We start from the raw sequence: 12,866 nt of genomic DNA on the forward strand, positions 1-12,866 counted from the left end.
AGGAGAATACTGCACAATGCCCTGAAATATTGAGGTCCTAAACAATGTCAATTCTCTAAATACGTCTGATTTTAAATGTCTGTTTCTTAGTTTCACATATTTAAAATAGAAATGCTATCACTTATCTCCAAAGCTATTTTTGAAAACAAATTCATTAACATAGAAAAGGCATTTAGATACTTTGAACACAACAGAACTATTAATATCTTCAGAGAACTTTTCAGACTGAACAGTGTGCAATTAGTAAGAGATGCAAATTCATGTTGAACAAGCAAGAGCATAGTAAGCTGCAGGATGTGAGCCATGTCCAGTGTATGAAGGAAGGCTGATAAGGGCCCATGATAACACACACAATGTATATCTAGTTTGCTTTTGTATCTTTACCTGGCAAACCTCATAATATTTCTTGACATTAAGAATGACACAATGTGTTTAATAAAGCACTGGTTTATCTTTTTTTTTGCAAACAACAATCTAATGAAAAAGGAATTAAGTTACATAGCAGTATATGGGTACTCTTAATAGTCTTATATGTAAAATACTGGAACCTTTTACATTAACCCAACATGAGGCTAGAGAAGCAAGTAGTCAACAGATGCAGACTATAACCATGTGGATAGAACAGCACTGAAGGAAAGAACTGTATCAGCAGATTACAAAGAAATCAGCTGACTGAATCTCCAGCTATGGAAAAGAAGGTTGTGCTCTGCACTTGTGCCCTACTCCTATTTCTTTCACAGAACTGGCTTCTCCTCCTCCTCCTCACACAGAGACTGTCCTTCAAAACTGAGGCCAGGTCCCCATCTTGCAGACAGACTGTCTCCTGCCCCTATCCTGTCGATTGTCCCTCTGACTTTTTACCCATAAGTTCAAGCAGGGAAGGAAGAAGGATGTTACCATTCCATCCTCCTTCCAAATCCCGACACCATGGTAGTTCCTCTTACCCCGCATTCCCTACTCCAAGCCTTCTCATGCAGATATCCCATCTGCACTACTACTGAGCCACTTCCTCACCACCGGTGAAAATTATAGACCTCATCTTCTGTCAACATCCCTAATCCTGGAGTCATAAGGTTTGCTCAGCTTTCCTCTCATCTGTGCTGCATTCAAAACTACATCACCACACCACTGCCTGACAAAACAGTGGGCAGCACAACAGAAATAAGCTTCCCAGCTCTCGTTGCCAAACCTAATAGTGCCTGGAGGAAACAGAACACGAAATTACAAGGGAAGTCTTGTTTATTCCTGTACAAGATGCATACACACAGAAGTTCAAACCTTTCAGAATTTGAAGTTTCCTCTGGAGCTCTGGGCATAAATGATGCTAGAGAAGAATCAGGTCCCTAATTTTACCAAGAGGGAGGAGAACAAACTGCATCTATTCCTCATAATCTTATCTTACAACTTTTCTCAGATCCTCAGCAGAGCTCAAAAAACCACAATAGCTGTAAAGGAACAGTGGTGTTATGTCCTCCCATGCACATAAACACCTTCTGCAGGAAGCAACATGTGTCTAGACACCAGTTAGTCAACATAAAACACCTCTTTTATTTTTAAGCAATTTTTGGTAAACATTTATGTGGAACATTAATCAGTAACATTGACGTAAAAAAGCCATATTCAGGAACATCAGGTAATACAGAGAAGAAAAAACCTTGAGAAACACAAGTAAAATAGAAGCTACTGTAGTAGCCATATTATTTGTGTGGTATTATTTGGTTGATCCCTCCTCCCCCGCCCCCATGTTATAGTTCCCTTGCATCGCTGCTATTGTTGCTTTCAAAATACCTAGGCACACAGGTAATTGGCTTGTTTCAATACCAAAACTCAAAAGTAATATTACAACATATTTTACTGGATTTCGGAAATTGACACTAGATCCCCCTTCATGATGAGCTAAATAAATGTAATAAAAATGCTGAGCCTCCTGAGATCTAGTATTTCTTCTAAAGTATTTCCATACTTACTGCAGAATTGCTTTAAAATACCTCACCGGAATGAGAATACCGCAGTAAAGCTCAACACATTACAAAGCACTACTGCACTGAGATGCTCTATTATTATTATTATTTTTGAACAGCAATTGCATTCATTTATTTCAAAGACTGGAACTCTTTGTAATATGTCATTACTATAAATATCAAGCAAATGCTTGGGAGCCTTCAATTCATTCATAATATTTCCTCTCCTTCTTAGGACAGATGTCAATAGCTAACATGACTGAGGTGCTTACTGGGAAGCCTACCCACTATACTGCTGTGGCAAGTTCTTAAATTTATTTTAAAAATATTTACAGCAAATCTGACAAAAAATTACTTTTTCATTTCACAAAACAAGACAACCACCTAAGTAAAAGCTTTTGTTGCAATTCTGTATGTTTCCCTAAAGATAAAATCTATTCTTTACAAAATATGTATTACACATAAAATAGTCTTTTATTTAATAACAGCGCTCCTCCTGAAAGACTGATTCTCATGCAGACAAGCAGAGTTTGCAGAAAGACAGTTTTCTATACAAGATCCTTCCTCTGAGGAGCCAGACTCACAAAGAGGTTTCAACAAGACTGTTTTTTACAATGGACAATCTTCTACATTAGCAGAGGTCTCCTTCCCTCTTTATTTCTCTCCACCCTTTATTTTAAACTTAATTTCCTCACAGTATCTCCCCAACAATTTAATGTGGATATCTGATTGACCGCTTCCATGATCTTGCCCATACTATTCTATTATTCTGTCACAATTCTTGTCATAAAAAGCACAAGAAGTTAGAAAATGTCTGTAAAGACTACCTACTACAAAGTCCTCTTGAAAAATGCCTTTCATAAACATCTTTTTCTCTACACCAGCTTCTCAAATGAACTGCCCTCTCACAAGGTTTGGTTAAAAATAAAAAAATCCAGACAATTCTGAGCATTACAAGCTTGCTAAAGAGAAGACATCTTCTCTCTTTATCCTAAGAAAAGCCACTTTAAAATAAATAATAAAGCAATGAAATATGGCCCAGCATAAGGGAAAGCACAAATCTATTTGTTTTGGGTTTTTTTAGTTCTGTAAGCCTTCAGTTTAAAGTTGGTTTGAAATCAGAGTTCTTACATAGGTTTCCTCATTCAACTTTCAATGGCAAAGAGCAGAAACCCAAAGTAAAATGCCAATAGCTGCCATACCTGTTCTGTAAAGCAAAGTACTACTTTCTGCATTTAACTACACTCTGGAAGTACCACCAAAATATGAAATACATGAACAACCAATGTTCAGGATTGAATTATATTAAACTGGCTGGTAATTTCAAATCCCAAAAGAAAACTACAAACATCCTGAAGGCATGGAACTTTGGAAGATGAGTAACATTATGCTGCCACCTTACAAATTTTACCAGTGGGAAAAATTAGCAGTTGAAGTGTTTTAAAACAAAGTTTCTGACTTCTAAAACAAAATAGCAAGATAGTTCCAGTGACTGAAAAGTCAGTTTAATTAAAGTTTCAGTGATGCTTTGTCACAGACACTGAACTTAAAAGATTCTCTTGGAGGAAGGCAGACTCAAGGTCAATTCAAGTGCCATAGTCATCTAGCAAAGGGAATCAAAGCAGTCAAGAAGGGAGGGAAGAAAAACCCAATTTGTCATCATCGAGAAAGTCTCAGTTACAAGGAAGCATTTAAGCTGTCAGGTATCAGATACTTACTTGTTCTCACTCATACATACGTGACAGAATACAATTTAAAAAGTTTTGAGGCGGGAACAGCAAAGCATTACCCATGTGCAAATCACAGTATGCCTCAGATGTTGTTGTTTACTTAAAAAAAAAAAAAACCACAAGAAAAGCAACCTGAAAACAATAAGTGAATTACGCTAACATCACGGAATTAAATGATTCCCAAATGAAAAGATTTATGACATGCCTTTTTAAACAAGCAATAAATACTCACATTCCAGAATGTAGGTGATGGCCTTTTCACCTTAAACTACACAAACTTGTGCTTCTAGTACATAAATCTAATAATTTGTTTTCACTAGAAAACCCAGAGAGTCCTGAGTACAACACACTATGAGAGAGTCAGTGAAGGGACACAGCAAATGACCCCAAGAAGAACGACAAAGCAAAATGTTTCCTAGATGTTTGTACTCAAAACCATTACAAAACGATGAAAAACACTGTTACAACCTTTTCTGTGCTTTATCTTCCCAACAATATAAATTCAGACAGACAATCTACATAAACCAAGAATTAAAAGCATCCAAAAAGCAGCACTGTGAAAATAACTGACATTTATTAACCCCTCTGGAGATCTTCAGTGCCCTAGAATTTCCACAGCCTTCAACACTGCATTAATAATATAAAGTCCATTTCTGCAAGCCTGCCAGAAAAGACTGGGAAGTGAATAAGCTAAACAATGCTGAAATTCCAAGTGATATTAAGAATCTATGCATGTTTATTTAAATAATAAAAGAAGACTTGTCAATTTAAACAAGAAGTGCTCACGAATCTTACATTTAGGGGGAAAGAAACTCTTCATAACACCACTAAGCTACTTATAATGAAAAGATGAACAAACATAAAAAAGTGGGTAATTTCACCATCACACAGAAAAAACAAAGCCTCATTTGTCTTGCCCTGTCATATCCGGCATGTTGATTCAAGCCAATATTAACACTGACAAACATGTTAACCTACAGGACATCATTACATGCCAAAAATCAATTCCAATTTGGGAAGATGTGCAAATTTTGCAACAGAGAGGGCAAACAACAAAAAAGAAAAGACTTGGAGTATTAAATGACATATGATATCCTGTGCTTTTTCAAAAGGCTCCTGAATATTCCAATCAGCCACAAAGGGCACACTAGACATTTTAGTCTTAGGGTGGCCAAGGAATGAGCGCAGCAGTTTTGCTTTCACAACAGCCGTCCTCGCATAGTGCCTTCAATATCTCAGAGGTCCCACTTTCCTTAACCCAGCAAGGTACATCTTCATGGCGATGTATCTTGACGGAGTGAAAACAAAATAATCACAGCACTCAGCGATGCCATTAACATTTCTGAGTCACAAGGGATTAAAAGACTTGGACCCGGGGCAGATGCTGGGAGAGCCCTCGGCAGAGGAGTTCAGCGCCCGCCGCAGCCTGGGCTGCAGCTGCGAGGGATTGACACCGCTGACGGTGGAACCCGGCTCGGGAGAAACTCCGGGCACAGTTCCGGCATCCGAAATAAATTAAAGTAAACAGTGTTGCTCTCTCTCATCCACCCTGTTAGCAGCCTCTCGGTTGAGCTGGAGACCACACACCCAGACCACACAGCACCAGCTGAACTCACTCGCACGCAACATCTAGAAGCTGTCACTCTGCTGAGGCATGAGGAGGAAAGAGGGGGGCCGGAGTGCGAGAGTGTGTGTGTGTGTGTGTTTAGAAAAGCTGCTTGCTCTCTCCTCCTATCATTACAGCTGGTTATGTTTTGTGCGGTTGGGAAGGAGGGAAAGAAGGGAGGGATAAGAAAAAAGACCTATAAAGCTCACTAAGAAAACATACTGGCCTTGGCCTTTTGTAGTAATGATTTGCACTCCTCCTGTACTAGTTTAGTAGCTGATGAAGGGCTAACAAAGCATCCATTTAACATCAATTAACCTTCTATCTATCACATGTCAAAAAAAAAAAAAAAATCTAGACTAGTATAAATTCATTTCCTTGTACATTTTAAATGACAGCATACTGTCAGTTACAACATGAAAAATACCTATATATTGATCTATTTTTACATCAGGAGTTCTGAGATGTTATTTATTTGGAGAGGGGAGAGATTCCCCACAAAGAACAATCAACCACACAGATGCCACTATGATATCAAAACACCGAATTTTCTCCAAAAACATTCCATTGTAAAATGAAGTTTTGTTCATTAGCATCGTATACCATAAACAATCTGAAGGAAGTTACTGAGCCAACATTCAGTTTGTAACTCATCAGCAAGAAGTAAAAATAGGAAAACACTAAAAATAGATTAAACCCAACAATAACCTATAATACAGATGATCAGAGACTTTTAAAATGGGGGGGGATTTCTTTGTTTCTTTTAGCTCAGAAAATCATTTCATCTGCCAATTATGTCACCTGTTCAAACAGAGAAAGCTGAATAAAACGTTTGAAGACTAATAAAATCTATTTCAGTGAGTCTACTTGAAAAAAGATTTACTTCCCTCCGCTCTGCTACCATGAGCACACATACCTCCCCCATCAAGCTCACCAGTGCACAAATTTAATTTAATACATACACATCTGGACAGCCCAGAACCACAGTCACATTTTCACCTCAGTTCAAAATCTTTTTACCTAAGTGACAATGACAATATCCAAGTGCCACTATTAAACAAAACCATCAAAACTACAATAATCCAAATGTCAGTAACAGTCTTATAAACTTGAAGGAATATATTTTTGGTTTTGTGAAAACGCTGAGAAAAAAAATCCAAAAAAAAAAAGTCACCTTATCAAATATATTTTAAAAAATGTTAGCTTCAAAGTTCTGTAATTTTACACTGAAGATAATTTATTCCCCCAATTTATTAATTAAGTCAACCTGCTGGTTTATACCAGTTTTTGAATGTACACTTTTGCTGATATAGTCAATGTTACAGCACCTATTCATTACCAAGACTCAAACCAAACCAATTTAACTTTTCTGAATGTCTACTTTGGTCATACTGACTTGCCTAGAAAAGGGCAATAGCATACAAGAAAATATAATTAAAGAAAGTTTGAACACAGATGTTTCTCCCCAAAATTTCTGCTACTTTCATTATAAATTACATTGCAACTCTCAAGAAATTGATTCATCTACTGTTTAAAAGCTTCTGTATTTATTACGTGACACATCACTATAATCTAGCAACATTGTAAAGAGAAGTCCTAAACATCTACATATAAACATATATGTAAAAAAGTCAACTCAGCTTTATACAAAACCATATCACAGATGGCCATAAATCTCCCATTAATTTCTAAATTCTCACAAAGCACATCTTCCTACATCTGCTTCTACCTCCAGCATTCAGCAACATTTGCTTCATCCAGAAGTCATTATCCTACTCTCCTCCAGTTAAGCCATTCATCTGTCTTTTGTTCTAAAGTTATGATTAATTTTTTGTACATCATTTTAGTTAATAGGAAAATGGTAAAAAATCTTCATACCTCATTATCCTTCAATCTTATGTTATTCACAGGCAGAAATTAGAAAACAATACTTCAAGCATCAAAAACTTTCAAATGTGTTTATGCAAATGCATTCAGAAAGATCCAGAAGTTCAGAAAAATAAACTAAATGAATCCCAAAGGGATGAAATTTCTTTTTCTAGAGAAAAGAAACAAGACACCACAGATTTTTTTTCTAAGCCCTGTAACTATACACAATATTCTTTATAAAAACTATACAACCACTGCAATTACACAGTTCACATGGTTAAAGTTTTAACTTGGATGCTTGTAGGTAGGACTGCAACACTAACATTTACTGTGTGACTTTTTTGGCAGTTCCTTTTGTTTCAAAAATATTTAAAAGATGAGACATACACTTGTGTTACTGAGATTCTTGTATTTTTCATGTTGTCTCCCCAACACCTCTTTCTGGCCTTTGCTCAGGAAAGTACTCAAGCCATACACTACACCATTTTTCTCACTTCACATGGTCCAACACACACTCAAGTACTTCCCCGACATTCTGTGTGCACAGGTATTTTTCTAGCAAAAGCGTGTCTTTGCCTTACATACTCTAAGTCTTCATTTCCACTCATCCACCTAAAATTCCATCTCCTGTATGGAGGTATCATGCTTACAGAGTATGTGGTTGTCTTGTGAGAAACCCAATCTCCCCTGCCGTCTCTGCTAAGGAAACATGAGAAGAACTCATCTGCTATATACATAGCTTCTTAATTTTTTGCCAAAAATCCAATGTACAGTTTTCCAGCAAGAAGCAAAGTACACCTGTTAAAACCACAGTGAAATTCCAAATTTCACAAGACTCACAGAATTCTTAAATAGAAACCTGAAAGTAACTGCTTTTTTAATTGAGACATTTTATGAGTATCTCAAAAAATCAGTTTAGTTTGCCCTCAATAAAAAGGGGCTATTTAAAAAGGAACTTTTGCTTAGAATAGCCTTAAATCTCTAACTAATGCAGGCTTTTTGATGAACTTCCAAATACGGGATATATCACTTTTGGGTTAACAACAATGTCAAAAGGAAAAAAAACCCTAAGTCTAAATATACCTAAAAATCCTTGATTTATACTGTAATCTGATCCACAGACACTTTTACACTGCCAGAGACCCCACTGGTTTCTGCACAATATAGCCTAAGCTCTGCCTTTGAGAATAAAACTGAAAATCTGGGAATCTGCAGTTCCGTTAAGGTCAAGGGAAAACCAGACCCATTAAGGACTTGGTGTCTCAGAAACTTTGTTTTCCTTAAAAACAAAGCAAACAAAATTAGAAAGGAAACATGGGCTTTCCCACTCACCAAAGGGCTCTCACAGTCATCACCAGGCGTAATAACAGTATTTTCTAATGAAAATGCTCAACATACTTTCTGCAGATTAATAACGTCTGTAGTCAAGAAAAGGCTACACAGACCAAGTTCTTTTTGGAGAAAAAGCACTGAATACTTCCAAAATGATATAAAAAGTACAATTACAAAGAATTTCTCCAGAGGAGTGAGGTGTATGACTTGGTGTTGTTTAAAATACTAAATACGTAGCTTACCTTTCCCTATGCAAAGCCTGTAACATGGCAATTACACAACTAATAGTTATTTGCAGGCACTTCTGTCATTCCTTGGTTTCTAGGGAAGTTGCTTTAGGGGGTTTTTTGAGGTTTTTTTCCCTCCAGGATATCACAAAAATGATTTTTTCTCCCTCCTGCCTTTCCATTCTCCTTATAACTTCTGACACTGGGAGAATAATCCAAGTGCTTTTCAAATGAAATGCTGATTGAAATTCCTTAAAATAATTTTCAGGGTAAGGTACAAAAATTTTTATCAGCCAGATTTTTGAACTCATACTTTGCAAGCTGTAAACACAGACCTTTGCTTTCATGTTCAGCACAAAAGATGAAACATGAATCTGACAAGACTGTGCTGTGCATGTGCTGTCTCATCATCCCTCATCCTCCAAGCACCTTTACAAACAAGATTCCCTCCATTACCAAACACCATATTTCTCCCCTGGGAAAAGTAATTTGAAAGACAATGTTGCACAGCCCAGATTTACAGAATGTAGGTGGTCCAAGACAGAAGGTCAAAGTTAAGCTGAAGAGCTAACATCTGACTTCTGCTAAAAGATACTAATTCAGCTGTTTTTCGATTTTGAACCTTCAGCTGGCTTTTAAGTACGGCAGTAGGTTCCACTCTGTCTGAAAAACTGACATAGAAAATAAATTCACTGTAACATGTACAGTCTTCTGAGTACTATTTTCAAGTCCATGACTGTAAAATGAAGTACTTCTGACTTCTCCTGCAGAAGGTTTTCTTTGCCTGTTTGCACAAATAAATAGTGACCTACAGGCATTCAAAATACATGCAGGTAGTATCTGTATGTGCTTCTCAGGCTTTTGTCCTGGTGTACAAAACTTTAACTGTATATTATTTCATGGATATTTTCCCTAGTTGTCAGAATCTGTGTTTTTAAGAACACCTTTTATATTCAGTCTTCTGTGACCATCCTATCAAGATAAATAATTTTTTATTTTCATTCCTGGTTGGTTTCATTTTTTTTTTTAAGTGAAGTCAGAAAGCCGAAATGAGCAGAAAAACCAGAATTAAAATAACTCAAAACTGATGTTTAGTTTCAAGTACAGTGATTAAGACTTACTGAATTTACAGCTAAACATACCACTACATTGAAAGAAATGGATTAAGTATGGTTTAACATATCTGAAAGTTTTGATTAATAAAAGAGGTCAGTGGCCTCCGCCTTTCTAGTCAACCTACTTATTTTGCTTTAGTCCAGCTTCTGTGGGAAGAGCAGCATAATAAAGAATGGACTGTATCAGTGGGCACAGTTTCTTTCTAATAGGACCTCAGGAAGACAATTGGTGAATTACAGATTTTAATGTCTTTATTGTCCGATCTTGCCTCAAATGCTTTAACAGCTAGCATAAAACCCTTGATGATACTCACAGGAAATCCTACAATTTAATTTTTTTTACTGTTCATGACTTAGAAATTTACTTTTTTTTTTATTAATTCATTTGAAATTTCAATAACCTAGACTGCTACTCAGCTCTAAAATATGAAGAAGCAATTATAGCATTAAAAAAACACTCAACTATCAAGTCTGTAAAAATATTTCATTTATTGAATGAAGACCATAAAAACACAGGACAACTTTACATTTTTTTTTTAAGAAAAGCCAGCATAAGTTTGATGGATAACAAGCTTTTAATTAAATTGTTTCACCTCTGACACATCCTAAAAAATTATGTTTTCCATAAAGAAAACTGCCCTTACCATTACAACTTAATTTTCACTGAGATAAGTCCAACCGGTATAATGAAAATAACCGCATCTGTTTTAAATGATGTTGCAGACAAGAGAAATCCCATCTAAGCAAAAACACTGTTGTCCAAGGAGTGGGCATAAACCACAAGAACTGTAAACTAAGCTATCCATAGGAAAGAAATCAGCAACGAGACATGCCTCTTGCTGCTTCTTGCTGGGTCAGTGCAAGCTGTGATAAGATACTATAAAAATAGGGAAGTAAGATTACAGAGTATTCCTTCTTCAGGTGAGCAAAATGTAAAGGAAGAAAACAGACCTGTTTTTCTAAGCCACAAGTTTGTTTATTTACAGTCCTTTAACTGTTCTGACAAGTTTATCATAAGCAAAAACAAATTATCAAAAGCAAAAACAAAACAAAGTTTACAGCAATGAAACGCAGAGAAATCACTAAAGGAGAAAAGAAACTGTTTACTTGTTATAAGAACGATCAGAAAACCTGGAAAGCTGAAATAAGATTATGATTTTAGCTACATTTGAAATAATGAATATTTGGAGCTTAGATTCAATCTGATACCCTGTCAGAGCTAGGACGGCTTAATATTTTACTGGCTTTTGACTCAGAGCTTTTGAGCCTATGGCTAGAAGCAGTTAGCCTGCAATGAGCGAGGAAACTGCAGAAGGAAGACTGTTTTAAAAAACAGTAAAACTGGACAGAATAGAAAACTCCCTTTTGGAAACAAGATCATCCCAGATTTCAGACATCTACCCCTTGCTAAGAGATAATTTTCAGGTTCCTAATTAGGATATTGAAGAGGCAAGGAGGAAAGATGTTTGGTCACCGAGCTCATGGACACTTGTGGACTGCAAGACAGTCCAAATGAGGCAGAAATGGAAGACTGGGTACGAAGTTAAAAAAAATTAAGTCCCAGAGAAGTGTAATACTTCCAGACAGATATGAATGAAAGTGACCATCTCTCAACCAGCATGTTACTTCAATTCCTTCCACATTCCTTTCCCTGTTATTTTCTTATTGCACTTGTCTAGATACCCAGTCATTTTGGGAAGTTGTATCTGAAACTTGACGGCACCACTAAAGGTGAAGTTAAAAAGAAAAAAGCTACCCCCCCCCCCAAAAAAAAAAAAAAAAACCACCAAAAAACCAAAACAACAACAAACCAGTCCTGCCCAGCTTTTCAGCAAGTCCTGCAAGTAACCAGCTTTGACTCACCTCTCTACCCTGCTTATTTCCTCTATCCCCCACCCAGCACACCCACACTTCATGGAGCCTTACGACTCCATCATTTCACATGGATCGGACTGGATGATGTCAGCAGCAGTTTTTGCCAACCTAATTGACTCTGGGACTTCGCACAGCTCTCGCCCAGCCCGTGCAGCCCAGCGGGCCCCGGAGCCCCCGCAGGCCCCTGTCATTCGCGAGAGGCAGAGGCTAAGGCCACGGAGCTGCTGCTGCCGGGCCCTGGCTCGCAGGGACGACGCCACCAGCGCTGGGAAGGGCTCCCCGGCCCGGGCCCGACCTCGCACGGGCCCGTCACCCAGCAGGACGCCGTGCGCCCCCGGGGGAAGTCGCAGGTGGCAGGAGCCCCTCGCCCTGCCGGCAGTGCCCCGCCTCCTGGCAGGGGACTGCGGAGGAGGAAGAGCTGCTGCAGCCAGGAAGTCACCGGGGGGGAGACGGCCGGAGCCCAGCGACGCCCCCTGCGCCCCGAGAGCCATCGCCGACAACTCCGTCCCCACGGGGCCGGGGCGGGGACGCGACGCTCGACCCCGCCCGGGGAGCGGAAGGCGGGGGGAGGCCGAAGGGAGGGGAACGGCCTCCGCCCCGGGGAGGCGAGAGAGGGGGGAAAGGGAGGGGGCCGGAGCTGCCCCGCAGCGCCCGGCGGGGGCCGGGCCCGGGGCCGGTCACTCACCGCCCGCCGCCGCCGCGATCGCATCCGGCACCTGCGGCCGCCCCGCTCCCGGCAGCGCCCCGCGCCCGCCGCCTGCAGGCGCCGCCAGCCGCCGCCCGAGCAAATCGATGGAGCGCCGAGCCACCGAGGCGGGCGGCAGAGGCCGCGGGCGGCAGCCGCCGTGCCCCGAGCTCCGCCCCGCGGGGAGCTCCGCCTCCTCTCGGAGCCCCCGCCTTTTCCCCGCCTTCCTTTCCCGCTGTTTCCCTCCTTCCCTCGCTCCCAACATTAAGCGGGAGATCCTAAAGGCGTCGGGAGAGCCGGGAGTTGGTCCCTCCGTGGATGAGGAGCAAGGGAAAAAAATAGAAACATTATAATAACAGCGTTGACTACAGACAACAACGACAGGACCCGAGGAAACGGCCTGAAGTTGTGCCAGGGAAGGTTTAAGTTGGGTATTAGGAAAAAGTACTTCACCCAGAGGGTGGTT

The 12,866-nt window shown here is 39.6% G+C and overlaps 1 protein-coding gene across 1 annotated transcript in view; it reads right to left on the reverse strand.

Moving 5' to 3' along the window:
* Positions 1–12,522, reverse strand: part of EXOC2 (exocyst complex component 2) — a 128,234-nt gene extending 115,712 nt beyond the window's left edge. Inside the window, exon 1 of the mRNA XM_069008219.1 lies at positions 12,401–12,522. The gene's annotated coding sequence lies outside the window, so the exon portion shown is untranslated. The remainder of the gene's footprint in view (positions 1–12,400) is intronic.
* Between the last annotated feature and the right edge of the window lie 344 nt (positions 12,523–12,866).

Source organism: Aphelocoma coerulescens, chromosome 2 (genome assembly GCF_041296385.1).
Source record: "Aphelocoma coerulescens isolate FSJ_1873_10779 chromosome 2, UR_Acoe_1.0, whole genome shotgun sequence".
In the NCBI taxonomy this organism is placed as follows: Eukaryota; Metazoa; Chordata; class Aves; order Passeriformes; family Corvidae; genus Aphelocoma; species Aphelocoma coerulescens.